This window comes from Amblyraja radiata, chromosome 5 (genome assembly GCF_010909765.2).
Source record: "Amblyraja radiata isolate CabotCenter1 chromosome 5, sAmbRad1.1.pri, whole genome shotgun sequence".
NCBI lineage: Eukaryota > Metazoa > Chordata > Chondrichthyes > Rajiformes > Rajidae > Amblyraja > Amblyraja radiata.
The window spans coordinates 48,829,015-48,856,451 of NC_045960.1; the positions used below are offsets into that span (position 1 = coordinate 48,829,015).

The following is a 27,437-nucleotide window of genomic DNA, read 5'->3' on the forward strand; positions in this document are numbered from 1 at the left end:
TTCAGCCCACACCCATACTAGCTCTCCAGAAAGCCCCCCCCCCCCCCCCCCCCAACTGGCCACCAAAATTAGAATTGGTGGAGAGGTGGAATATTGCGTTGGATGACCAGCCCTCCTGTGTGATGCTGGGACCCAACGGGTCCCACTTAGTCTAGTAATGTATAGAAGTTGGGAGCTGAGTATAGGAGTTGGGAGATCATGTTGCAGTTGTACAGTATAAGACGTTGGTGAGGCCGCATTTAGAGTAATGTGTTCAGTTCTGGGCACCATGTTATAGGAAAGATGTCAAGCTGCATAGGCTACAGAGAAGAATTACGAGTATGTTGTCAGAAGTAGAGGGTCTGAGCTATAGGGAAAGATTGAGTTGGCTGGGACTGTTTCTTGGACTGCAGGAGGATGAGAGGTGATCTTATTGAGGTGTATAAAATCATGAGAGGAATAAATTGGGTGGAATAAAGTAGGTGAATCGAGGGCCAGAGGATATAGGTTTAAGGTAAAGAGGAAAAGATTTAACAGGAATCTGAGGGGTAGCTTTTTCACACAAATGGTGGTGGGTGTACGGAACAAGCTGCCAGAGGAGGTAGTTGAGGAAGGGACTATCCCAACATTTAAGAAACAGTTAGACAGGTACATCGATAGGACAGGTTTGGAGGGATATGCGCCAAACTTGGGCAGATGGGACTAGTGTAGCTGGGACATGTTGGGCAGTGTGGGCAAGTTGTGCCAAAGAGTTTGTTTCCACACTGTATCACTCCATGACTCTATGACTCTAATGCATTAGTTGGAATACTTTTGCTGTCCAATGTTACAAAAACATTTTTCTCCAAAGGCTGAGTAATTATCTTCACCAATGAAAGATGTTCTTTTTATTTTCTTGCTCTCAACAGCATTGTATGATAATGATAAAGGGGTTGGACAGGCTAGAGGGGTTGGACAGGCTAGATGCAGGAAGATTGTTCCCGATGTTGGGGAAGTCCAGGACAAGGGGTCACAGTTTAAGGATAAAGGGGAAATCCTTTAGGACCGAGATGAGAAAAACATTTTTCACACAGAGAGTGGTGAATCTCTGGAACTCTCTGCCACAGAAGGCAGTTGAGGCCAGTTCATTGGCTATATTTAAGAGGGAGTTAGATGTGGCCCTTGTGGCAAAGGGATCAGGGGGTATGGAGAGAAGGCAGGTACGGGATACTGAGTTGGATGATCAGCCATGATCATATTGAATGGCGGTGCAGGCTCGAAGGGCCGAATGGCCTACTCCTGCACCTATTTTCTATGAATCTATGAATCTATGATGTTAACAGAATCTAAGTGAGTAAGGAGTAAACAAAATTAAACAGAACATTGCCCTGGTATGTCAGATGGTTGAGATGACAGAGCTGTGATCTACTGTATATTTGGTTGGAGTGATCTGTTCAGAGACAATGTAAAACATTGCAGAAGCCATTCAGGGCCCAGAACTTGTTGGGCTTTAAACAGTGTTTGATATTGATAGCCTAAGAGGTCATTTCTTTCAACACATATGAGCTCCTTACTTAATTTAGAACATCTATTATTTCTTTCCACTAAAATATACCATCAGTAACCTTTCTCAGACTTGGAAAGAGGAACCATTTCTAATTTATTTTGTTTACTTCCAAATAGCATGGGTGACTTTTCATTTCTGTGCTCTTGTGAAATCTATATGTTTGGGAGGATATGCAATAGCTTTAAGTAGTGGTATAGTGTTGAATTGTTAATGATTGCTAGCCTGGAATTTTTTTATAGATTGCAATATTACAGGTGATGGCATTGACAATTTAACATTTCTATTGGCAGTGGTAAAAATTGATGCAATCAACAGCTATAATAATAACTTCCTTGATGACATATACAACAAAAAGCAATTAATATTTATGACACAGGATATTAAAACAAAGTACCTTGGGGCTTATTAAATGTTTGTATATTATCTACCATGCGTTGTCAAGTCTTATTTATAAACAAGGGCTGAAGCCATTTAATTTGTTGCTTCGAACCAAGTTAATTATGCCTTTACACCTTCCCCTTGCATTGTGCAGGATATTGGATCATCTACTGTTGCAGCAAAGTGAGATGCACAAGATAGTCCAGAGGATTTGGCAAGGAACTGTGGTTTTTTCACAATTATTCTATCCTAGATATCTAACAGTTGTAATTATCAATCCTGTTCTCGGAAACAGCAAGTGATCTGTGGGCATAATTTCTCATCTCAATTTCCACCTTTTAAATAAAGTACTTTGGCTGCTTGTGTATAATTAGTCTCTCTTTTTTGAGTATTGCCAAACATTGCTGAAACGCCACATTAGACGAGTCCAACAAACGACTGGATTTGGAAAGTCACCCAACAACATTTGCTGGTCGATGCGGGCTCGGTGGGCCAAAGGGCCTGTTTTCATGCTGTATTTTAAGACTAAACTAAAACTGATACTTTAAAAAGACATGCCATGTGTAATGCAGATTAGAAAAATTTTAAAAACAGTATGAGTGAACCAATGTTCAATTACATGGATGACACCCATTCTGTTGAGGGTCATTGACTTTTAATTTATTTTAATATGACTAGGAATAAGTTCCAGCCTAATATTATTATTTGAATTTATTTAGGCAGCTTTTGTATAAGGCTACTTTCTATCATCTTGTGTGAAACCAGATACCCCTATTTTAGATCCAGATGTCATTGCGGGATTTAGCAAGACATTATGATGTTATTTTTTTCCCTCCTTTCAACAAATCCCCTACATTTTTTAAGATGGATATTTAGTTTCCACAGGCACGTCCAGCCACTTGGAACCTTTTGGAAAAAAACAATTCAAAATCAACAAAAGGGAATCGACAGAGTGATTACAAGAAGTAAGATTACCTCAAAGTAAAATTGTCCTATCAGCACATTTTAGGTGATTGGTGCACACTGATTATAATTGAGAGCTTAAAATAAACCACATGTTGTGCATTTACTCCAGTTTGTGGACAAACAGCTGAAAGTGTTGTTCCTGGAGTTACAGCCTTACAGCACCAGAGACCCGGGTTTGACCCTGAGTACGGTTGTTGTCTGTATGGTGTTTGTACATTTTCCCTGGGATTGCATGGGTTTTCTCCGAGTGCTGTTTTCTTCCCACATCCCAAAGACCTGCAGGATGGTAGGTTAATTGGCCTCTCGTATGGGTGATCATCGCTGGTCAGCAAGCCAAGGAGCCTGTTTCTATGCTGTATCTCGAAATTACATTTTGACCTTCAAAGTAGTTGAAGTATTTTCAATCAACCATTTAATTATGGTTTCTTCTGTCCAAGATATCGATGTTGAAAATAATGTCCCATACTGGGAAACTTAACTTTACCCAAGCAAACAACCTTGAACTCAACCCTAACATCCAGCCCTGGCAGCAGATCAGTTCTGTGGTGTTAGAGAGACAAGCCAGACTGAGTGCAGCTGTGTTCAGCCATCACCATTAAACAATGTTGTTTTTATTGTAGAGTTAAAACAGTGCTTCATCTGACTTGCCAACTTACACTCAATCCAATACTCGAGCAAATTCAATTTTTCAAGATTCATAATAATAAAACAGAAAATTCTAGAAATATTCATTTGGCATACATGCAAGAGAGAAACGGGTGATATTCTGTTTGTGATGTGGAGAGGACGTTTCCACTAGTGGGAAAGGCTAGGACCAGAGGGCAGAGCCTCAGAATTAAAGGACGTTCATTTAAGGGCCTGTCCCCCTTAGGCGACTGTCCCATTCATAGCAGGTTGCCAAAAAAAGCGGCGACTGGGAGTCAAAGCATGAGTAAGGGATCCAGAGGCTCCAACAAGATCAATATGTTCACATATTGGTAATGGACTGGCAGAATTCAAAAGGAAGAGTCCAAGAGATTCTTCCCTGAATTTCAATCCCAGGGACATCTTGGATAGCCCAGATCATCTCCTCTACCCCCTTCCCCCCCCCCCCCCCCCCCCCCCCGCGGATTCTACATCTGTGTGCTCGGAGAAATTTACAGTGGACAATTGTACATTTTTGGGATGGAGGAGGAAACTGGAGCACCTGGACAAAATCCCAGAGGTTACAAGGTGAACCAGCAAAATTCACACACCCAGGGTCAGGATTGAACCCAGGTCTCAGGCATTGTGAGGCAGGGGCTCCACTGGCTGCACCTCTGGGACACCTGGGAGAAAAATACAAAAATATAGCACACACAGTACTTCTCTCAAGCTGGTTGTCAATGGGTTCATATTTTTAACACAAGATCTGATTTCATCTTGCAACAGAGCTCCTGAAAACATATGTATCTGGAGCATACAGTTGGAAACATATGCGAGCCTTTGGGTGCTATAGAGGTTGAGTGTCGAGGTATATCTCCAACTAATAATGTTCGCAATTTTAATCTGGCAAAGTTGGCAATGATAAAGAGAAAACAAGAATTGGCATCAAAATTAACACATCTTTTATCTGAGAATTCTTCGTATGCCCAGCTAAATACTTCAACTAAATTTGAGCCCAAGACTTTTCTTTAACTAAACCTGCCAGAGGCAGCTAAAGTTGTGTGATGTAAAGGATGACGAGTATGCATATTTGCACTATTTTAATGTTGCCAGTAAATTACTGATGATACGATTGCAAGTGATTCAGATCTTACACTGATGTAAGCAGTGTGGAAGTGGGAGAATGGTGCATATTTATAATAGGAGCATCAGCCTGGGAGCTCTGGCCATAAGCATTAAAGCATGTTCTTGGTTTCCTCCTGAAAAAAACTATGTTTCAGTTATTGTGTAGGAAGGAACTGCAGATGCTGGTTTAAAACAAAGATAGACACAAAAAGCTGGAATAACTCAGTGGGACAGGCAGCATCTCTGGGGAGAAGGAACGGGTGATGTTTCGGGTCAAGATCCTTCTTCAGACCAGTAAGGGAAAAGGGAAACAAGGGATACAGGTGATGATGTAGAGAGATAAAGAACAACGAATGAAAGATATGCAAAAGATATGCCTGGATCTACCTGATCTCCCGGTTGCTCAGTACTTTAATTCTCCTTCCCATTCCCACACTGGCCTGCCTGTCCTTGGTCTCCTCCATTGTCAGAGTGAGGCTAAACACAAATTGGAGGAACAGCATCTCATATTTCGCTTGGGTAGCTTACGAGTTTGATTTCTCCAACTTCAAGTAACCCTGGCATTCCCTCTCTCTCCATCCCCCCCCCCCCCCCCCCCCCCCCCCCCCCCCCGCTCACCCAAGTTGCATCAGCTTCTCATTTTCACCCAACAAACTGCTAACAATGGCCTGTTTCTTTTATCGTCGTTATTTCTTTGCATATCTTTCAATCATTTTTCTTTATCTCTCCACATCATCATCTATATCTCTTGTTTCTCTTTCCCTTGACTGGTCTGAAAAAGGGTCTCGACCCAAGACGTCACTCATTCCTTCTCTCCAGAGATACATTTCAGCTATTATCTGAATTGTATTTCAGATAATAGTTGATTTCAAACTCTTGGTATGAACAAAAAATTACTTCCTGCCTGAAAAGACACAGTGAACATCTGATATCCTTGCAGTAATATACTATTGTTTTGTAATCTAAGAAACTTACCATTGCCAAATGCACGGCATGGCATTTCCTCTGCTAACTCCATTCATGCAGCACTGTTAACAAAGATCTAGCTTCACAGCACCAGAGATTGAGTTTCTTCAAGTTTCCTCCCGCACACCAAAAACATGCAGGTTAGAAGGCTAATTGACTGTTATATATTGACTTTGGTACATAGGTGAACGGTTAAATCTGAGGGGAGAAATGATCTGGACTATTCTGGATGTTCTAGGGGTCAGGAATTCAAGGTAGAAAATTGTTTGAATCCTCTTAAATTGGATATGTTGAGGCCTGAATGAGTTTACAATCAAAAGAAGAGGGGATCTTAAGAGTTAGTTCAACTTGAGTGGGGATAAATGGTAGTGGGAGCTGGGGGCATGAGCACAAACATTAATACTAACAAGAGTTCCTCCAGCAGCTCTTTTTCTTTTAACTGAACTGCCAAGCTCATTTTAAGTAAGATTGTAAATTAGCCGCATATGTTGAAAACCTCACTCTTTTTCTCTGGAAGAAGACTTTCTCTTTTGGAGGTAAATTAAAAATAAATCCATCTCTTTACAAATCATTTGAAAAACAAGTAAACAAAAAGTGCTTTAGCCTGAAGTAAGTAACTGTGGTTGTTTTGGAAGAATCATAATTACACATATTAAGAGGTTCTCTGCATTATATTTAACCAGGTTTCAAATCTTCAAGTATGACAGCAATCAGCTGTTGCCTTCATCTGACAGAATGATGGATCAGGCTGACTGAATTGTAACAAATAGGAAATGAATTCATGCAGAACATTTCCTAATTATAGACATATAATTATGACGTGATTTTGAGCAGTTACATTGTTCTATGGTGCTAGTAGCTATACCTGTCAAGTGAGCATTTGATAACATTCTAAAATACCTTTGAACACATTTTGGACAGTGTACAGTTAGAATTTTGCAGCGTGCACTGTCAACCTTTGCATTCTTTGTAAATTTTCTCAAACAAATATGTTATAAGTTCAAATTGTCAGGGGTTATGGGTAGAAGGCAAGAGAATAGGATTGAGAGTGAAATATAGATCAGCCTTGATTGAATGGCGGAGTAGACATGATGGGTCGAATGGCATAATTCTACTCGTAGAACTTATGAACTTAAACTTTGGCCCTCAAGGTATTAGCCAGTCACTCAAGAGCAGATAAGTTTTGAAATGTACATGGTTAATGAACTAGAATAATTTGAATATCTTAAAAAATTGAAAAGAAGTCATTTATAATTGCTAGCTTCAAACAGAAAGGAATTGTTTTTATAATTTTCAGAGTGGTGCCTCTTCACTTTATAGTAGCACGATGTATTGGTGGTTCAGAATGGCATATGAACAACGTAGTAATTACTCATGAGATATAATAAATAATCAATTCCTTCAAATAGAGCGAGATAGGTTTCTGGATAAGAATTAATCTGAAGGATTAGTATGGACAAGATTGATTAAATAATTAATATACAGACTACAATCCTCCTGTAGTAGAAACTATAAAGAAAGCAATTATGGATATCAAATGCCAGGACATCGGTCAGAGTGAAGCTTCTCACTTTAGCTTTAACAAAATCTATGCAGAACTTTGCCCTCAAGAAATTGAATATGGCATTATAATACGTGACAACAGAAGAACTACATTTGAACTAAACTTAGTTCCATCAACTAGTCACTAACTGTCTAAATCTCAGAGATGAGATCATTTAAATGCTTTGGATGCACTGCACATAGCCGTAAGTATGCAAAAGCAACTGGCCTGACAGCTGTCAAATACATTATTGTGCTTTATAGTGTATTGAAAGAGCAAAGGAAGGCAAGGCCAGAGCCAAAGGTGATATCTTTGTTAGTCCTCGAATGCGAAATAAATTACAACAATTTGGGATCAAACAGTTTAGTACTCGACAAGGACTATGGACTTTAAAAGGCTCTTGGTGGAAATTTAGACTCTCAGAATGTTATTATAAATTAACACTAAGCCAATGTTAGAGCCAAAATGCTGCCATTTTCACATATCAGTGATTTAAATATAAAGGCTGTGGAGGCCAAGTCAATAGATATTTTTAAGGCAGAGATTGAGAGATTCTTGATTAGTATATGTGTCAGGCATTATGGGGAGAAGGCAGGAGAATGGGGTTAAGAGGGAACGATAGATCAGCCATGATTGAATGGCAGAGTACACATAATAGGCCAAATGGCCCAATTCTGCTCCTATAACTTATGAATTTATAAAGCACGGTTGCCATTTGCTATGAAAAGCATTTGCAATGTGTCTTGACAAAAGTAACATGACAAAGTCACTCATAACACATTTACCAAACAAGAATTTATAGCACATACATTTAACCCTGAACAGAGCCTTTACAGTCAATGGTACGGCCTTGGATATTGTTGTAGAGCACAGGGATCAAGGCATATAGGTACAAAGTTCCCAGTATGTGGCATCGCAGGATGACAGGATGGTAAAGAAACCTTATGGTACATTGGCTTTCATCAGTCAGGGTACTGAGAATAGAAGTTGGGACATGTAGAAACAGGGAACTGCAAATGCCAGTTTACAAAAAAAAGACACTGTGGAGTTACTCCAGCATTTTGTATTTTTATTATAGCAGCTATAAGCTATTTTTTTTACAGAGATGTTGTTACTCCTAATTTGAGGAAGGACATTATTGCTATTGAGGGAGTGCAGCGTAGGTTCGCCAAGTTAATTCCCGGGATGGTGGGACTGACATAATGAAACAATGGGTTGACTGGGCTTGTATTCACTGGAATTTAGAAGGATGAGAGGTGATCATAGATGTGAGGTTATCCACTTTGGTAGCAAAAACAGGAAGGCAGATTACTATCTAAATGGGAAGTTGGGAAAAGGTGAAGTACAACGAGATCTGGGGGTCCTTGTTCATCAGTCTATGAAAGTAAGCATGCAGGTACAGCAGGCACTGAAGAAAGCGAATGGCATGTTGGCCTTTATAACAAGAGGAATCGAATATAGGAGCAAAGAGGTCCTTCTGCAGTTGGACAGAGCCCTAGTGAGATCACACCTGCAGTATTGTGTTCAGTTTTGGTCCCCTAATTTGAGGAAGGACAATTTTGCTATTGAGGGAGTGCAGCGTAGGTTTACAAGGTTAATTCCCGGGATGGCGGGACTGTCATATGCTGAGAGAATGGAGCGGCTGGGCTTGTACACTCTGGAGTTTAGAAGGATGAGAGGCAATCTTATTGAAACATATAAGATTGTTAAGGGTTTGGACACACTAGAGGCAGGAAACATGTTCCCGATGTTGGGGGAGTCCAGAACCAGGAGCCACAGTTTAAGAATAAGGAGTAAGTCATTTAGAACCGAGACGAGGAAACACTTTTTCTCACAGAGAGTTGTGAGTCTGTGGAATTCTCTGCCTCAGAGGACGGTGGAGGCAGGTTCTCTGGATGCTTTCAAGAGAGAGCTAGATAGGGCTCTTAAAGATAGCGGAGTCAGGGGATATGGGGCGAAGGCAGGAACGGGGTACTGATTGGGGATGATCAGGCATGATCTAATTGAATGGTGGTGCTGGCCCGAAGAGCTGAATGGCCTACTCCTGCACCTATTGTCTATTGTGTATGTTATAGAAACATATAAAATTCCTCAAGGATTGGACAGGTTAGATGCAGGAACAATGTTCCCGATGTTGGGGGAGTCCAGAACCAGGGGTCACAGTTTAAGAATATGCGGTAGGCCATTTAGGGCTGAGATGAGGAAAAACTTCTTCACCCAGAGAGTTGTGAATCTGTGGATTTCTCTTGCACAGAAGGCAGTGGAGGTCAATTCACTGGATGTTTTCAAGAGAGAGTTAGATTTACCTCTTAGGGCTAAAGGAATCAAGGGATATGGGAAAAAAGCAGGAACGGGGTACTGATTTTAATGATCAGCCATGATCATATCGAATGGCAGTGCTGGCTCGAAGGGCCAAATGGCCTACTCCTGCACCTATTTTTCCATGTTTCTATATTGTACAAGACATTGGTGATTATGTTCAGTTTTAGTCACCATGCTATCGAAAGGATGTCATTAAGCTGGAAAGACTGCAGATAAAATTTAGGAGGATGTTGCCAGGGCTCGAGGGCTTGAGATATGGTGAGAGGGTGGGCAAGCTAAGACTTCATTCCTAGGAGCGCAGAAGGCTGAGGGGTGATTTTATAAAAGGTCTATAAGAAATTGAGGGGGAATCAAAAACCATAGGAAATAAGGACATAGGCTTTAGGAGAGAGTGCAAGATTTAATACTAGAATCTGCAGGGCAATCTTTTCATTCAGAGGGTGATGGGTATATGGAACAAGCTGCCAGAGCAAGTAGTTGAGAGGTACAAATACAACATTTTAAAAGACCCTTGGACAGATTTATAGGAAAGGTTTAGAAGGATATTAGTCAAATGCAGATAAACAAAACTCATTTAGATGGGGCATCATGGTGGACATGGATAAGCTTAATGCAAATCTATTAATTAATCTCTTAATTTCCTTGTCACCTTGTCATGGTGGAGAAGCTTGTGTGGACCTGAGATCCTGAGATGCCGTCTGGAGCTATGCTCCTGGCATGGCCACACATGGCGAGGGGGAGGTCTCTGACAAAGAGCAATCCAACCAAGACCTCAATGGTGGAACAGGCGGAGGATGATGGCTGACCTTAGTGGAGCGTCACAACGGCTGGGAAGGCGGATGAAGGCTGCAGCAGAAAAGGGTCTCTGGTCGTCTTGGATTCCATGCCACTGGATCTTAACCCAGATCTGTCAAGGACCGTGGGGTGGCTGTCTGTGCACCAGTCTCCCCACGTTAAACAGTCATGCACAGGCGTCCTCCATATGGGGAATAACACCCTGGCCATGGCCAAAGGGGGCCTAAGAAGAATTAATCTATTAAAGATAGTTCATAAAAAGGGCATACAATCATTTTGGGGAAGATAATGGCAAGTTTGTGATGCTCACTATAGTTTGAAACTAGAAGTTTATATTGAGGAAGAGGTAGACAACGAGTTCCAATTCACCACCAACTGGTCGATGATTTACGTCAAACTACCACCTGCCCACCAAAACAGGAAACAAAAACACATGAGTTTCCCCATCGTGTAACATAAAACTGGTGGATTTACACCAACAGTATGAATGAATACTTAAGGCTGTCGGTTCACAACCTAAGGACTCTGTTAGTAATGTGATTTATATTCATTACATGACTTAAGCTTGGATGGCCAGAAAGTGAATAATGAAATACTGAAGTTTCAATTCTATGGTAATAATTTGTTCTTCAAATATTTTTCAACAACTTAATTACATTTTCGTTTATTTGCCCTGTGTCTTTTTAGAAACGTAGAAACAGAGAAATTAGGTGCAGGAGTAGGCCATTCGGCCCTTTGAGCCTGCACCGCCATTCAATATGATCATGGCTGATCATCCAACTCAGTATCCCGTACCTGCCTTCTCTCCATACCCTCTGATCCCCTTAGCCACAAGGGCCACACCTAACTCCCTCTTAAATATAGCCAATGAACTGGCCTCGACTACCCTCTGTGGCAGGGAGTTCCAGAGATTCACCACTCTCTGTGTGAAAAAAGTTCTTTTCATCTCGGTTTTAAAGGATTTCCCCCTTATCCTTAAGCTGTGACCCCTTGTCCTGGACTTCCCCAACATCGGGAGCAATCTTCCTGCATCTAGCCTGTCCAACCCCTTAAGAATTTTGTAAGTTTCTATAAGATCCCCTCTCAATCTCCTAAATTCTAGAGAGTATAAACCAAGTCTATCCAGTCTTTCTTCATAAGACAGTCCTGACATCCCAGGAATCAGTCTGGTGAACCTTCTCTGCACTCCCTCTATGGCAATAATGTCCTTCCTCAGATTTGGAGACCAAAACTGTACGGAATACTCCAGGTGTGGTCTCACCAAGACCCTGTACAACTGCAGTAGAACCTCCCTGCTCCTATACTCAAATCCTTTTGCTATGAAAGCTAACATACCATTCGCTTTCTTCACTGCCTGCTGCACCTGCATGCCTACTTTCAATGACTGGTGTACCATGACACCCAGGTCTCGCTGCATCTCCCCTTTTCCTAGTCGGCCACCATTTAGATAATAGTCTGCTTTCCTGTTTTTGCCACCAAAATGGATAACCTCACATTTATCCACATTATACTGCATCAGCCAAACATTTGCCCACTCACCCAGCCTATCCAAGTCACCTTGCAGTCTCCTAGCATCCTCCTCACAGCTAACCCTGCCCCCCAGCTTAGTGTCATCCGCAAACTTGGAGATATTGCCTTCAATTCCCTCATCCAGATCATTAATATATATTGTAAATAGCTGGGGTCCCAGCACTGAGCCTTGCGGTACCCCACTAGTCACTGCCAGCCATTGTGAAAAGGACCCGTTTACTCCTACTCTTTGCTTCCTGTTTGCCAGGCAGTTCTCTATCCACATCAATACTGAACCCCCAATGCCGTGTGCTTTAAGTTTGTATACTAATCTCTTATGTGGGACCTTGTCGAAAGCCTTCTGGAAGTCCAGATACACCACATCCACTGGTTCTCCCCTATCCACGCTACTAGTTACATCCTCGAAGAATTCTATAAGATTCGTCAGACATGATTTACCTTTTGTAAATCCATGCTGACTTTGTCCAATGATTTCACCTCTTTCCAAATGTGCTGCTATCCCATCTTTAATAACTGACTCTAGCAGTTTCCCCACATGTTAGACTAACTGGTCTGTAATTCCCCGTTTTCTCTCTCCCTCCCTTCTTAAAAAGTGGGGTTACGTTTGCTACCCGCCAATCCTCAGGAACTACTCCAGAATCTAAAGAGTTTTGAAAGATTATTACTAATGCATCCACTATTTCTGGAGCTACTTCCTTAAGTACTCTGGGATGCAGCCTATCTGGCCCTGGGGATTTATCGGCCTTTAATCCATTCAATTTACCCAACACCACTTCCCGGCTAACCTGGATTTCACTCAATTCCTCCAACTCCTTTGACCCACGGTCCCCTGCTATTTCCGGCAGATTATTTATGTCTTCCTTAGTGAAGACGGAACCAAAGTAGTTATTCAATTGGTCCGCCATATCCTTGTTCCCCATGATCAACTCACCTGTTTCTGACTGCAAGGGACCTACATTTGTTTTAACTAATCTCTTTCTTTTCACATATCTTTTTCCTTTCACTGATACAATGTTTTTCTCATTCCCACTCTTCATACTTTTGATGCGAGTTCATATTATTTACTCTGTTTTTGATTCTCCACATTATCCTTTATACACCCAGATGGATTGAGATCACAGAGACTCTGTTCATATCCCACCTTCACCAAATCCCAGCGATTTCCAGAGCAAAACACTAAAGTCTGAGGAGATAAAGTCCATCCCATGATACTTGTCTGAATATGCATTATTTCTGCAATATAACATATCATTTTAATCTATACAAGAAGGAATGCAATAGAACTTAAAGGGATCATATTGCAAACAAAAAATTAAGTAATATTCAGTCTTTCTTAATTAAGACAATTTCACCCTCATTAAGACATTTTAAAAAGTTTCAGTTAATAATATATTCTCCATTTGCCTGGTGAACAATTTATATCGGGGACCTTTTATGATTAAAGTTTAAGGCTATTTTGTTTATCAATGATCTCAGGTTTTAACAAAATACATCCAAAATGTACAGCTGTCACACAACAATACGGTAAGAATTTACTCAGCCAGCTGACATTGAATTCCGTCAGTAAGGATGTTGGGAAAGTTGATTACAAAGGTCAAGGAATTCACCAGATGGATGCGTGTCTGGTATTTCAGAAGCTTCAACTGTGCACTCACAGCACGTAGTCTTCAAAGAGTTGTAAGACAATACCCACAGAAGCGATAGCGCCTCTTGTGGTTTGTTAACCTCTTACAATTTTAGTTTAGTTTAGTTTTAGTTTAGAGATACAGCACGGACACAGACACTTAAGCCCACGCGGTCCGTGCAGACCAGCGATCCCCGCATATTAACACTATCCTACACACACTAGGGACAATTTTTACATTTACCAAGCCAATTTACCTACAAACCTGTACGTCTTTGGAGTGTGGAAGGAAACGGGATATCTCGCAGAAAACCCGTGTGGTCACGTGGAGAACGTACAAACTCCATACAGACAGCACCCTTAGTTGAGTTCGAACCTGGGTCTCCGACATTGGAAGTGCTGTAAGGCAGCAACTCTACCGCTGCGCCACAGTGTCGCCCAATTAAATTGTGTCCTTATGAGGCAATACCTTTTGGGATCAGAAGGCACTTTGGAGGTCATCATTCATTTCAAACAAGGTGGATTTGATGAACAGCTGCAAATATAGCAACTTGATATAGCTGGGTGGATTAATTGATAAATTAGAATTGAATCATATGATAGACAGACAGACAGACAGACAGACAGACAGACAGACAGACAGACAGACAGATAGATAGATAGAATTATCAGATTAAGGATGGTATATTTTCATAACTACAGGACGTTATGATAGCATTATTAGATCATAGAGTCATACAGCATGGAAACAAGCTCTTCTGCCCAACTCCTCCATGCCAACCTAGGTGTCCCATCTAAGCTAGTCTCATTGGCTTGCATTGAGCTCATATCTCGAAAGGTTCATGCTATCCGTGTACTTATCCAAGTGTCTGTTAAATGTTGTTAATATACCTGCCTCAACTACCTCCTCTGACAATTTGTTCTGTAGGGTTCAGTGCTGAGACCTCTGTTATATATGATGAAACGACCCGAATGAAAATGTAGATAGGTTGGTTCGTACATTGGTAGAAAATACAAAAATTGGATGCAGGATATAAATCAGCAGGAGATATGGACAGAAAAATGGCAGATTAAGTTTAATCCTGCATTTTAGGAATAGTCTAATGTAGAGAGAAAGTATAGTTTATTGAAGGACATTTAACAGCATTGATGTGCAGAGGAATCTTGGGCTCCAAGTATTAGCACCCTGAAATTAGTAACACATGTAGAAAGATTGGTGAAGAGGGTAGCCAATATGCTTGCCTTCATCAGTCGGGCATTGATTATAAGAGTCAGGAAATCACGTTGCTGTTCTATAAAACATTAGTTAAGTCACTTTTGGATTACTGTGCACAGCTCACAGGAAGTACATGGAGGCTTTGGAGAGAGTGAGGAAGAGGTTTACCTGGATGCTGCCAGGATTGGGGAGCACAGTGGTGTAACTGGTAGAGCTGCTGCCTCACAGCGCCAGAGACTCGACTTTGTTCCTAACTTGAGGTGCTGTCTGTGTGGAGTTTGCACACTCTCCCTGAAACCACATGGGTTTCCTCCAGATGCTCCGGTTTCATCCCACGACCAAAAGATGTATAGTTAATTGGCCTCTATAAGTTAATTGTAGCTTAAATATGTCAGCAGTATTGTTGGTTAAGCTGTTCAATGCCTAGTACATATCACTGGAGCAGAGCAAAAAATATTCTCCAGCTATAGGTAATTGAAGATTGCAATCAAGGCTTTAGAACTAATGCCCCTTTCCCGCTTAGGAAACCCGAACGGAAACCTCTGGAGACTTTGCCCCACACCCAAGGTTTCCGTGCGGTTCCCGGAGGTTGCAGGTGGTTGCCGGAGGTTGCAGGTAGTGGAAGCAGGTAAGGAGACTGACAAAAACCTCCGGGAACCTCCGGGAACCGCACGGAAACCTTGGGTGGGGCGCAAAGTCTCCAGAGGTTTCCGTTCAGGTTTCCTAAGTGGGACAGGGGCATAACTGGGATCCCGATTTGCCAGTAAACTGTTTCAGACAGCTGGGCTACTACTTGTACATAAACAGGACTTCCTTCAGCATCATGTGGATGTCCGAGCCTACATCCCTTCTACCTTCCCCCACACCACCCAAAATGTTATTTCTTTGGCGTTTCTTCTGTTGAAAATTTCCACCTGTCATGCGAAGACTAGGACCTAGCAAATGTCAAATGACTTTGCTTGGGTTGTGTCTCTCGTCAAATACAGGAAAGAAATAGATTGACACGGTGATAACATGGGTGTTATTCTTGGCCAGTTAACAGGCAGCTGTTTGCAGTGTCGTTGGAAAGGACGGTGAAAGGACAACGATTTATGAGTACTCGATTTACGGCAGTGATGAACAAGGTATAGATCATGGATGTATATCAATGGAATACCAATGGAGACAGGTGCTCAGATGACATACCTATTATGGAATTTTCTATTGTAAAATGTGATGTATGACTACCTAACTATAGGTAGAAATACTATATTTCATGAGAAATATTTTCATGAGCATCAATTGGCTTAAAATTAATAGGTTAAAGCTAATTAACCATAGTAGACAACATAATTGATTGTGGAGAAATGGTAGAACAGCAGATCCCAAATTCTGTTTTATTAACTAATATTACATCTATATATTTCTATTTTGACTTTAATTTGAAGGGTGCTTAATTTATTTTAGTGTCAGTGGCAAGTATATTTTAGGATCTACACTACTTGATTATACACAATTTTATGACAAGATTATTAATACTGCCAACATAATCTACTTTGGCAGATTTGCTATTGGACGTCCAAATGAAGCACGGTTTCCACAAGCAGAATCCTCATTGATGATCCAAGCCAAGGTCATTTGTAAATAAACAGTTGCCCTAAATGTGCTTAATATTGAAATGTGTTTACTATAAAATGACAAACTGAATCTCAAAGCCTCAAAGGTGTGGACGCCGACAAGTCCATCATGCAAACTATCTTCCCTGCCATGCCTACACCATGCTGCCGTGGGAAAAGCAGCCACCATAATCAAAGGTCACTCACACTCCTTGACATTCAGTCTTCTCCCTTTTACCACTGGGCAGAAAATGCAAAAGCTTGAAAACACATAAGAATAACTTCTTTCTTGCTATTATCAGACTCTTGAGTGGCCCTCTCATTAGCAAAGGACATACTCGTGATCACCCAATCTACCTCATTGCAGCACTTGCACAGATTTTTTTTTAAATCTGCACATTCTCTGTAGCTGTAACACTATATTTTTCACTGTTCCTTTCTCTTTTTGCACCATTATTGTACTCGTATAGGGTTTGATTGTACTTATGCCTGGTATGATTTTTCCCGGATTTCCCACTGTATCTTGGTACGTATGACAATAATAAATCAATATCAATGGTCGACACAAGGGTAGATTTACTGCCTTACAGTGATTACAATGCCCGGGACCTGAGTTCGATCCCAATTACGGGTGTTTGTCTCTACGGAGTTTGTATGTTCTCCCCGTGACCGCGTGGGTTTTCTCCAAGATCTTCGGTTTCTTCCCACACTTCAAAGACGTACAGGTATGTAGGTTAATTGGCTTGGTGTATGTGTAAATTGTCCCCAGTGTGTGTAAGATAGTGTTAATGTGCGAGGCAGTGAAGACAGAATTGAAGGTAGACATAAATGCTGGAGAAACTCAGCGGGTGAGGCAGCATCTCTGGAGCGAAGGAAATAGGCAACGTTTCGGGCCGAAACCTTTCTTCAGACAAAATTGAGCTTGGTTCTGACACCTATTAAGGAATATCATGTTGGTTCTGGCCTCATATATGAAAAAGGCTATTTGATAAGTTGCCAGTGAGCTCCCAGGAACAGAAAGACTTATTGAGAATAGGAGAAAAATGAAGGGGAAAAATGTATTCATAATGACTTTCTGTGAATGTATCCTGCTCACTCCTGGCATATAGCTGTATTACAGGATCAGTTTAATTGAAGGTGAGGACGGAGAGATGAGATCAGAAGCCTATTCTTCAAACCAACGTTGTTCTTTCCCATCTCATGTATTTTAAACTTGAGGGAGAGGTACAGTAGGAGGAGAGGTTTTTATTCAACTTAAAACAAGGTTTCAATAAAATACAGTTAAACAAAATTAACATGGAATTTCAAAAGCTGGAGTTACAGAATATAAACATCACAAAAGTACTGAATCTTCAAAGCAGAGACAGAAAGCAGTAGGATTCAAACTTCTCCTGTAACATTGCTGTAATTCTCCTGTAAGATTAAACATGCTGTTTAAAAAGTTCTATATTTAATGCTTATTTAAAAACATCCTTGTGAATTTTAAAACTACAAAGAATAATAATTTTATTAAATGTAAGTTGAACTACTTATAGAGAAAGATCAGATTCAGGTCAGCTTATTGTCATGTGCACCAATAAAATTCCTTGTTCACATGAAGCTCGCAGAGTAAAGCAGACTATTTTGGGAGCTGGAAGATGTTAGCACACGATTCATTATGACAGTTGTTTGACATTTTTTGTGGCTAAACACAGCTGATAGTAGACTTCTGAATTTTATCCAATAAGGACCCATCAATCAGCTTGTGGCAATGTCAACCACACCCCTTAAAGTTAGACTTGTCCCCACCCACTCGTTTTACTGCAATAAACTTTGAGCCATTCAGATGAAAACTGGACAGCATTCCGGCACTCCCTGATCACAGCCAACCTGCAACTCACATCCCTAACCCACCGAACTTCAATAGAGGTAAGAGAACTTTTATTTTAATTGAACCACTATTTTAAACTGAACGATTGAAAAATAAATCCCAAGGGGCTTTTTAATTTTTGAAGCGTACTCCTTGCCAGTTCTTATTTGGAAACTGGAAGGAATTCATTCAGTCCTTCTGTATAAATCAAAATAATTCAACACTGCAAGCAGAGGATTTATAACTGAAAAGATTATCCAACCTATGAAACACAATTTACAATATTTTACTTTGCAATAGGTAACCATTACATAGATCTCAATAAGTAAAATCTCTTTTGCTTTATTAATATTTGAAGAGATATCACTGTCTTTAGCATTGGGAAAGGAGAGGAGGTACAACAAAAGTCAATATAGTTACATCGTGTTTCAATGTACTGATTGTTAAAGTGATCCTATATAATTTTTAACTGGCATAAAATAATTTTTAGAAAAGTTGTTCAAATGAACTTTTGGGGAAAAATGTTGTGAGGTATTTGGTCTGTGTTGAAGATAAAAATACATATTTTTTTTTAAAAACCTAAAGGTTTTTATCAAATCACTGCCACACTGAGCTTGTAAGCCAGCAATGAGAAAAGCTCAGTTTGTCTCCATTAGAGTTGCAACTATTTTGAACACCGTCAAGTATTTCAAGACACATTCAACAAAGGTAAAGAATTATTGATGTACGTCATGAGAGGTTAGAATAGTTTGAAGAATTGGACATTAAATCCACAACTTTGAATCATCCAAGTCCCAATCTTCTCATGATTATCATTAAAAAATGAGCTGCACAAACTTCCAGGTAGTATTTTTTGGTTTGATCTTCTGGCAAAGTTCTGTATTGAGAGCACAATTTCACCCAACATTCTTATATTTGTGTAATGATGGAAAATTTACTCACATTTTTGAAAATTACAAAATACTATGCACCTTCACCTTCAATTGTTGATATTGGTACAATTTTACTATGAAGAATATATATTTTTTAAATCTGAACAACGTTCCCATATTTTGACTGATCTTTTGTTTAGTTTAGCTTAGAGATATAACATGGACATAAGGCCCTTCAGCCCATCATGTTCACACCAACCATCGATCAGCCATTCACACTGGTACTTATGAGGAAAGATTGGAAAGAGTGGGCTTGTATACACTGGAATTTAGAAGGATGAGAGGGTATCTTATAGAAACGTATAAAATTATAAAAAAGGACTGGACAAGCTGGATGCAGGAAAAATGTTCCCAATGATGGGGGAGTCCAGAACCAAGGGCCACAGACTAAGAATAAAGGGGAGGCTATTTAAAACTGAGTTGAGAAAAAAACCTTTTCACCCAGAGAGTTGTGAATTTGTGGAATTCTCTGCCACAGAGGGCAGTGGAGGCCAATTCACTGGATAGTTAGATATAGATAGATAGAGCTCTTGGGGCTAGTGGAATCAAGGGGTATGGGGAGCACGGGTTACTGATTGTGGATGATCAGCCATGATCACAATGAATGGTGGTGCAGGCTCGAAGGGCCAAATGGCCTCCTCCTGTACCTATTTTCTATGTTTTCCCACTTTCTAATCCACTCCCTACACATTTGGGGCAATTTCACAGAAACCAATTTACCTATAAACCTGCACACCTTTGGGACGTGGAAGAGAACTGGAGCACTTGGAGCAAACGCACATGGTCACAGGGAGAATGTGTAAACTCCACAAAGGCAACATCCAAGGTCAGGAATGAACCTGGGTCTCTAGTGCTGAGACGCAGCAGTTTTACCAGTCACGACACTGTGCCACCCTAGATTTTGATTTTACATTTGTGAAATTTTAGTTGAATAATTCTTCAGGTTCTCCCCAGAATATGTCAGGGCTCCGTTCCTGTGATCCGTTCATAAGTCTGACAGTTCGCAAGTCACATCAGAATTTCCCCTGAATAAGGGGATTAATAAAGTAATCAATCAATCAATCAAAAGTCAGCAATGAAGCCATGAACTGAATTCCCAGGCATGAGCAGCAGACAAATTTATCCCATTGGTCTCACTAACATTCATATCTATCTACGGACTGTACATAAGTCAAGTGTTCATAACACGAGGGGGACCAGTACTGAGCGAGATGTTTTGCTAATGAAAGCAGGATAATACGTTTCATCTTGGGTATCTTTACAAAGACTCCAGCCAATTGCAGCCCAATATGTGATGGAGACAAACTGTCTTTTGATTGCTATTTGTCCTTCACCAAAATGATGCACTCAGAAATCTGTACACTGTGAATGGCTTGACAGTAATCATGTATAGTCTTTCCACTGACTGGATAGCACGCAACAAAGTTTTTCACTGTCCACGTAACAATAAACTAAACTAAAAATCTGATGTTTATTCCAGTCCATTAAGATTCACAGTAGAATGCTATAGAAATCAGGTTTGTTCTAACCTCCTTGTTACTTTCTCCTAATTGTAGTGATTAGATTGGTGAATACAAATTCTATACCAAATACATCAAGCAGAAGGAAGCTACATAGCTGAAACGATCCACCCCTTGGTTAAACATTAAAATTGAGGGGTTAGATTTGCATATCACTGGATCTGTTTTTTAATTAATACATTGAATGCTATTTTTAGAAATCCATATCCTTTATTCCTAGGATGCCTGAAACATATCTGATTCAATACAGGGTAGTGCCATTTTTATGCCATTACTTAATTCCACATCTCTTACACGGTTATGTCATCAGCAAACCTACCATATGGTATTATGCAACAGCCCTTTACCTTCTTAAGGACCCAAACAATGAAACAGACTTCAAGTGCAGGAAGGAACTGCAGATGCTGGTTTAAACCAAAGATAGACACATAAAGGTGGAGTAACGCAGTGGGACAGGCAGCATCTCTGGAGAGAAGGAATGGGTGACATTTCGGGTCGAGACCCTTCTTCAGACTCTCCAAACAGACTTCAAGGTTCAGCAACGTTCAAAATGACAGCATCATTCACCCAATTGAACCAGAGGGAGGTTGAAAGTGTTTCTTTATTGGGTCATTGATTTGGTGAGCTGATTGGTGGGTCAAGTAGGAACAGGTGAAACATCCACCATTTACTCTGTGAAGCCAAGATACGTGTACATTGAGGTTTGGATGATCACAGCCCTGGTTACTGAGCAACAGGCACCCATGAGAATTTGCTGAAATGAGCAGTGGGTCACCCACTGGTGGAAGGGAAATCTGTTGCCATCACAATCACAGCAATATTTCAGCTCTGTATAACAGTTTTATTTTAAGCTTCAGGTTTCACATTTTCTACTGTCAGAAATCAGTAGCTCTGGACAAGCCGGCAGCCATTTTATTAAATCTTTAGCTCTGATGGTAGCAGTGGTATTAGACGGCAGGCACAATGTTGCCTTGAAAGTAAACACTGCATCTCCAATAATTGATGCAAAATCTTTCCTTCTAACCAGGTTATAACAGATTATTTGATAATTAACATTCTAGGCGTTAATTTTAGTTGAACCAAAGTTAGTCCCATGTGTAACTTTCAGCTATGGGTAAGAAAGTAAGAACATCATGTCACATCAATTTGCAAGTTTATATAAATTTACAAAGCAAAACCATTCATTGCAACCCAAATTATTTTGTGTGTACCTTCTGTTCCATAAGGAGACCTGGTCCCAGAAATAATAATTCAACACATAAATCAATGCAATACCAGAAAGTGCTACCAAAATGTTCATAGTTGATTGACTACAAATCAAGTCTTGAAAAAAATGTGTATTAAGTCACAGAAGACAGTTTCATCAATGTGGGAAATTAAAAAGACAATAGTGTGGTTGGATTTACAAACTCAAAAGTATTGTAATGCTTGTCATTGTTAACTTCACTTTTTTCAAAAGAGGCAAATCAGCATTGGAGGATTACATATATGCTAGTAGTTGAGGGTCATTGTCATAATGAATCTATCACACCGCACCAACTGTGGGTGGACTTTTATCTATTTACAAAGAGCATGCAGATGAAGAGTTAGAAACATAGATAATAGGTGCAGGAGTAGGCCATTCGGTCCTTCGAGCCAGCACCGCCATTCAAAATGATCATAGCTGATCATCCAGAATCAGTACCCCATTCTTGCTTTCTTCCTATATCCCTTGATTCTGTTAGCCCTAAGAGCTATATTTAACTCTCTCTAGAATACATCTTGTACATACTCTACACACAGCAGAGTTATGCTCTAAGCACATTCTTGAGGCCTTCATAACTATGTTGACCCAGAGTCCACAGTTGCAGACACTACAATTGATATATGTGGCACTATTTATTGTTTTCAGCCAAATCCTTTGAGACCAACACGAGTCAGAATAAAGATTTATCTGTTAGAAATAAAACCTGAAAAATTAACCAGTTAATCACATGAAAAGCTGTGTGTGTGTGTGTGTGTGTGTTAAATACAAATGAATTGCAGATCTCTTCCTCATTCGGTTTGGAGAATGATCATGCCGATAAATACTCCTCAAAGCAAAAAGGGGGCATCTCAACAGAGACCTCCCCTCATCAAATACTTACACATTAAACACCAGCAACATGTTGGCATCTAACCTCTCATGAAATCAGACAGATTAGGTTATATAAAAATAAACCCACAACAAGATCTTTCAAATCTCCATCACCACAATGAATCACACTGTAAGCCATATGAATATTAGAAATGTTCGTGCCAACATTGCAGGAAACAAGGTTATTATCATTGTCAAAATGTTTTACAGTGCATGAGCAACTGTGCACAGATGAGTGGTGTATTGTCCAAATTTGGTCAGAACATGAGTCTTCCTAACTAATCCCATTTGGTTCAAAATGTAACCTGTAAAATTCCACTGTAAAACAAAATCATGCCAAGATATTTTTACAGTATGATATAGAAAAGGTAAAATGTCAACTATGTTGTAGAAGCATTGATGGCTTAATACCATGTGAGTTTGTTTAGAATACTTTGAGTTTTCGTTACTCAAAACGTATTTCCCATTAACGTAAACCTCAGACCAGCAAAAGCTGAATGAGTGAAACCCGTTTAAATTGGAAGTGGAATATGAAAGACAAAGATTGTTTTTATTGCATTAAACTTATTATCTGAAGCAAAACATAGAATCTAATTAAGTAAGGCATGACCCTAATTAGTTTGTAATAATTTCCTTTTGAAAAATGACCATTATGGCATTCCACTGTTGGTAGCTGCCATTCAACACAATATGGTTCCAGTAAATTTAATTAAACATAGAACAAAGTCAGCAATATATTCAAATAAAATAAAGTTTCCAGGAGATTTTGAAAGAATGCAACATTTTGATCATAGTACAGCCTGTGCAGCAGCCAAGTCTCAGCATATGTTTTTGCTATTTTGCACTGGTCTATTTTTTATATTGACTAAATAAATTGATCAGGGTTTTGATTCAAAATGAAACCACCATTTTATTATACTCAGGAGTAGACACCTCAATAACGATACAATTCCTATGCAACAATAAGGAAGGAAAATGTTGGTTCCTTGAATAATTTCATTGTTAGCTCATATTCTACAATAGGACTGTAGGAAGTAAACAAGCTTCACAACGACCGTGTGACAGAATTATCAGCGGTGTAGTATCTGCATTCCAGTCATTGTGGAACAGTGATGTAGATCACGAGGCTGTAAATATAGCCAGCTGTTAACATTTGCAAGTCCCCACGTTCACATCACATGTTTTTCTCAAATCCCATGGCAGTGATAGCATGCAGTAAAATAATCAAATTGAATTATTTCAGTCTGGTCATATCCCGACAAAGTAAATCATCTTACACACCGATATGAAAAACTATTCTTCCAACTAACAACACACCCACTACCACCCCAGAGCATACATCTTAAAAATTAAGATGGTGTAGGCAAGAGACCATTTTTTATCTTCCAGTCAATGGTTAATACAATCCTATGGCAGTAAAAAAGATTGGTGGGAAAGGACAATAAATTGGAAAGCAAGTAGAGTTCAGGTACAAAGCTTGGAATTTTGAAGGAAATGATGAGAAGAAGTCTGCTGTGATTAATATGTCAATAAAAGAAAGTTCCTGGTTGCTCTTGAGTAAAATGCAGTGATAGGCAGGCCATCTGTGGAAGGAACAGATAGGAAACATTCCAGGTCGGGACCTTTCTCCAGACTGCACTTGCCCATTCCCACCACAGATGCTGCCTGACTTGCTGAGTTACTCCAGCACTTTTTAAACTCAAGATTCCTGCATCTGTGGTTCCTTGTGTCACCTGTTTGGTCCTTACAGCTGCTCCTGCAAGATCATTCCCACCTTAGGTTCAACCCTCTAGTGCCTCAAATATCCCATTGTGATAGTCACAACCTTCAGTTGTTTAACATTGGGATCTGTAAACATATGCTGCCTCTGCTACCACTCATGCCATATCCAAATTATGTTTCTTTTCATCCGAACTGAACAATTGACTACAAAGACTACAAAAAGTTGTAAACACTGCCCAGTCCATCATCGGCTCTGACCTTCCTTCCATCGAGGGGATTTATCGCAGTCGCTGCCTCAAAAAGGCTGGCAGTATCATCAAAGACCCACACCATCCTGGCCACACACTCATCTCCCTGCTACCTTCAGGTAGAAGGTACAGGAGCCTGAAGACTGCAACAACCAGGTTCAGGAATAGTTACTTCCCCTCAGCCATCAGGCTATTAAACCTGGCTCGGACAAAACTCTGATTATTACCAACCACTTTCTGTTATTTGCACTATCAGTTTATTTATTCATGTGTGTATATATTTATATCATGGTATATGGACACATTTATCTGTTTTGTAGTAAATGCCTACTATTTTCTGTGTGCTTAAGCAAAGCAAGAATTTCATTGTCCTACACAGGGACACATGACAATAAACTAACTTGAACTTGAACTTGAATTGGTTAGGTTGAGCAGGACTCTGAAAGATTCAAGATATGATTAATGTATCGGTTCCGTAATTACAAAACAAAGTTTTTGTACAAAAACAGCAATGTCAGTAATCTGAAATTAAAATAAAACAGAATAAATTGGAAATAGTCAGCAGGTCGGGCACCATCTGTGGAGAGAATATTTCAGTTCAATTAATTTTTACAACTGAGGCTGATCTAGGATTAAAAAGTAAAGAATTATAACATAAACTGTGTGACCAGAGAGTGTGAATGGGTCATATTAGAGCAGAGTTTTGTATATATACTTGAATCTTTTTTTGTTAGTAATTCATTCTCGAGGTTGGACATGAGTGACACAGCAAGTCTGTTCATCAGTAATTAGTGATGCTAAACCATCTTCATGAATCTGCAGTTCTTTCCCAGTGCCACTGGGAAATGAGTTTGAGATGTGTGCCCACCACGAGGGAGGAATAGCAATATAAATGTTTGGGGTGGCGTTTCTCAGTTCTGAGGAGGACCTTGATAGCATGGGTTTATTTTCAGGACTGCTGAGCTGGTGGGATAAGCCCTGAGTATCCAGCTCAATTAAGCCATGTTTTTTATAGACCAAAGGATCAACAGGTCCACAGACAGCAGACTGGATTGAATATGGTCCAAATCCCATAAAGGTTGATACTGTTTTCATAACATGTAAGCTCTATGATAGCTCATTTCAGCCCTGGTATAGCCAATTGCAGCCTAAAGCAGTGTAAATAAAATGGGCCAGATTCAATAATTGGACTCAATTTTACACCTCTTAAACAATATTATGATCCTCTTAAAAGTTATAAAATTCCCTACAATAATTATGCAGCTATAGCTTTATGTAAATACAAGTTTTGCAAGTGCTCCATTTACGACTTTGTCAAAATAGAATATAATTACATTTAATTGAATTTAAATGTTGTCTGTAATTTTTATAGGCATTGTACCAGTACAAGTGTGGAGCTGCACTGAGTTAATATAATAAGAATGCATGAACGTGAAGTAGAACAGTCAGCACAGTCACACAAGTATGTTCAGCTATTCAGTAAGACCTTGATTAGCACGGCTGTCAGAGGTTATGGGAGAAGGCAGGAGAATGGGATTAGGACGGAGAGATAGGTCAGCCATGATTGAATGGCAGAGTTGACTTGATGGGTCGAATGGCCTAATTCTGCTCCTATCACATGATCTAATGAAGAACATACCTAACCTATTGACCTATCTCCACTTTGTGGGTCCAAGTGTAGAAATCTGAAAGTCTCAAATATGGGAAATGTTTCCCTTCAACTTATTAGTTTCAATATTTATGTACGTCTGCACCAACGTGTCTATAGATTCTGGTAAATCAATGAACTGCAGCTCAGTGGATCAATGATATGACTTGATTTTCCAAAAAAAAACCTGTATTAGATATCGGGTAAGGCAATGTCTTATTTGAAGTGCAGCTGCAACTTGGCACTGAGCCACTGATAAATGACAGTATTATCAATATTCTACAGTTTACAAATGCTATTCAATCTCAATCAGTTGACTGCTCCTGATTTTAATGATCCAAATTACATTTTCTTTTTAAATAAGGATTTTCCCTGTGATATATTAAGTAAGTAAATACATTTATTATATCTTAACCTCATTTATTGGCTTACATTTAGAAAAAATACTTGGCATATCCATTCTAATGTCATACCTAATTATAGCTTCTACCACACAACAGAAAAATGACAGATAATGTCTGTACTCTGCTAATTGACCTACAAATGTAAGTCACAAAGTGTCATTTCCATCGATTCTGTGTTTCCCAACTGTAGCCAAATCATGTAGTTGTTGCAGAAAATCAAGGGAAGACCTTTTAAATCCAAGTTACATTTAGCATGCAGGCAAATGGAAATTCAAGAGCTGTGACTTTGTCTGACCTTGACATGGAATGTCAGTGATGAAACACTTTGTGGAGTCATAGAGTCATACAGTGTGGAAACAGGCCCTTCGGCCCAACTCACCACATCGGCTAACAATGTCCCAACTACCCTAGTCCCACTTGCCTGCTTTTGGGTGCATAACCCTCCAAACATATCCTATCCATGTACCTGTCTAACTGTGTCTTAAACAATGGGATAGTCCCAGCCTCAACTACTTCAACTGGCAGCTTGTTCCACACACCCTCCACCCTGTGTGTGAAAAGGTTACCCCTCTGATTCCTTTTCCCATTCACCTTGAACCTATGCCCTCTGGTTCTTGATTCCCCTACTCTGGGTAAAAGACTCTGTGCATCTACCCGATCTATCCCTCTCATGATTTTGTACACCTCTATAAGATCACCCCTCATCCTCCCACGCACCTCCTACATCCTCCTCCTATGGAATAGAGACCCAGCCTACTCAACCTCTCCCTATAGCTCACACCCTCTAGT

General features: G+C 40.0%; 1 protein-coding gene and 1 long non-coding RNA gene across 5 annotated transcripts in view; one reads left to right on the forward strand and one right to left on the reverse strand.

Moving 5' to 3' along the window:
• The window catches only part of cep85l (centrosomal protein 85 like), a 246,642-nt gene that overhangs the window by 73,795 nt on the left and 145,410 nt on the right, over positions 1 to 27,437 (reverse strand). The window lies entirely within an intron of this gene.
• Positions 17,824 to 27,437, forward strand: part of LOC116973265 — a 28,814-nt gene continuing 19,200 nt past the window's right edge. Inside the window, exon 1 of the long non-coding RNA XR_004412027.1 lies at positions 17,824 to 18,117. This is a non-coding gene — a long non-coding RNA (uncharacterized LOC116973265). The remainder of the gene's footprint in view (positions 18,118 to 27,437) is intronic.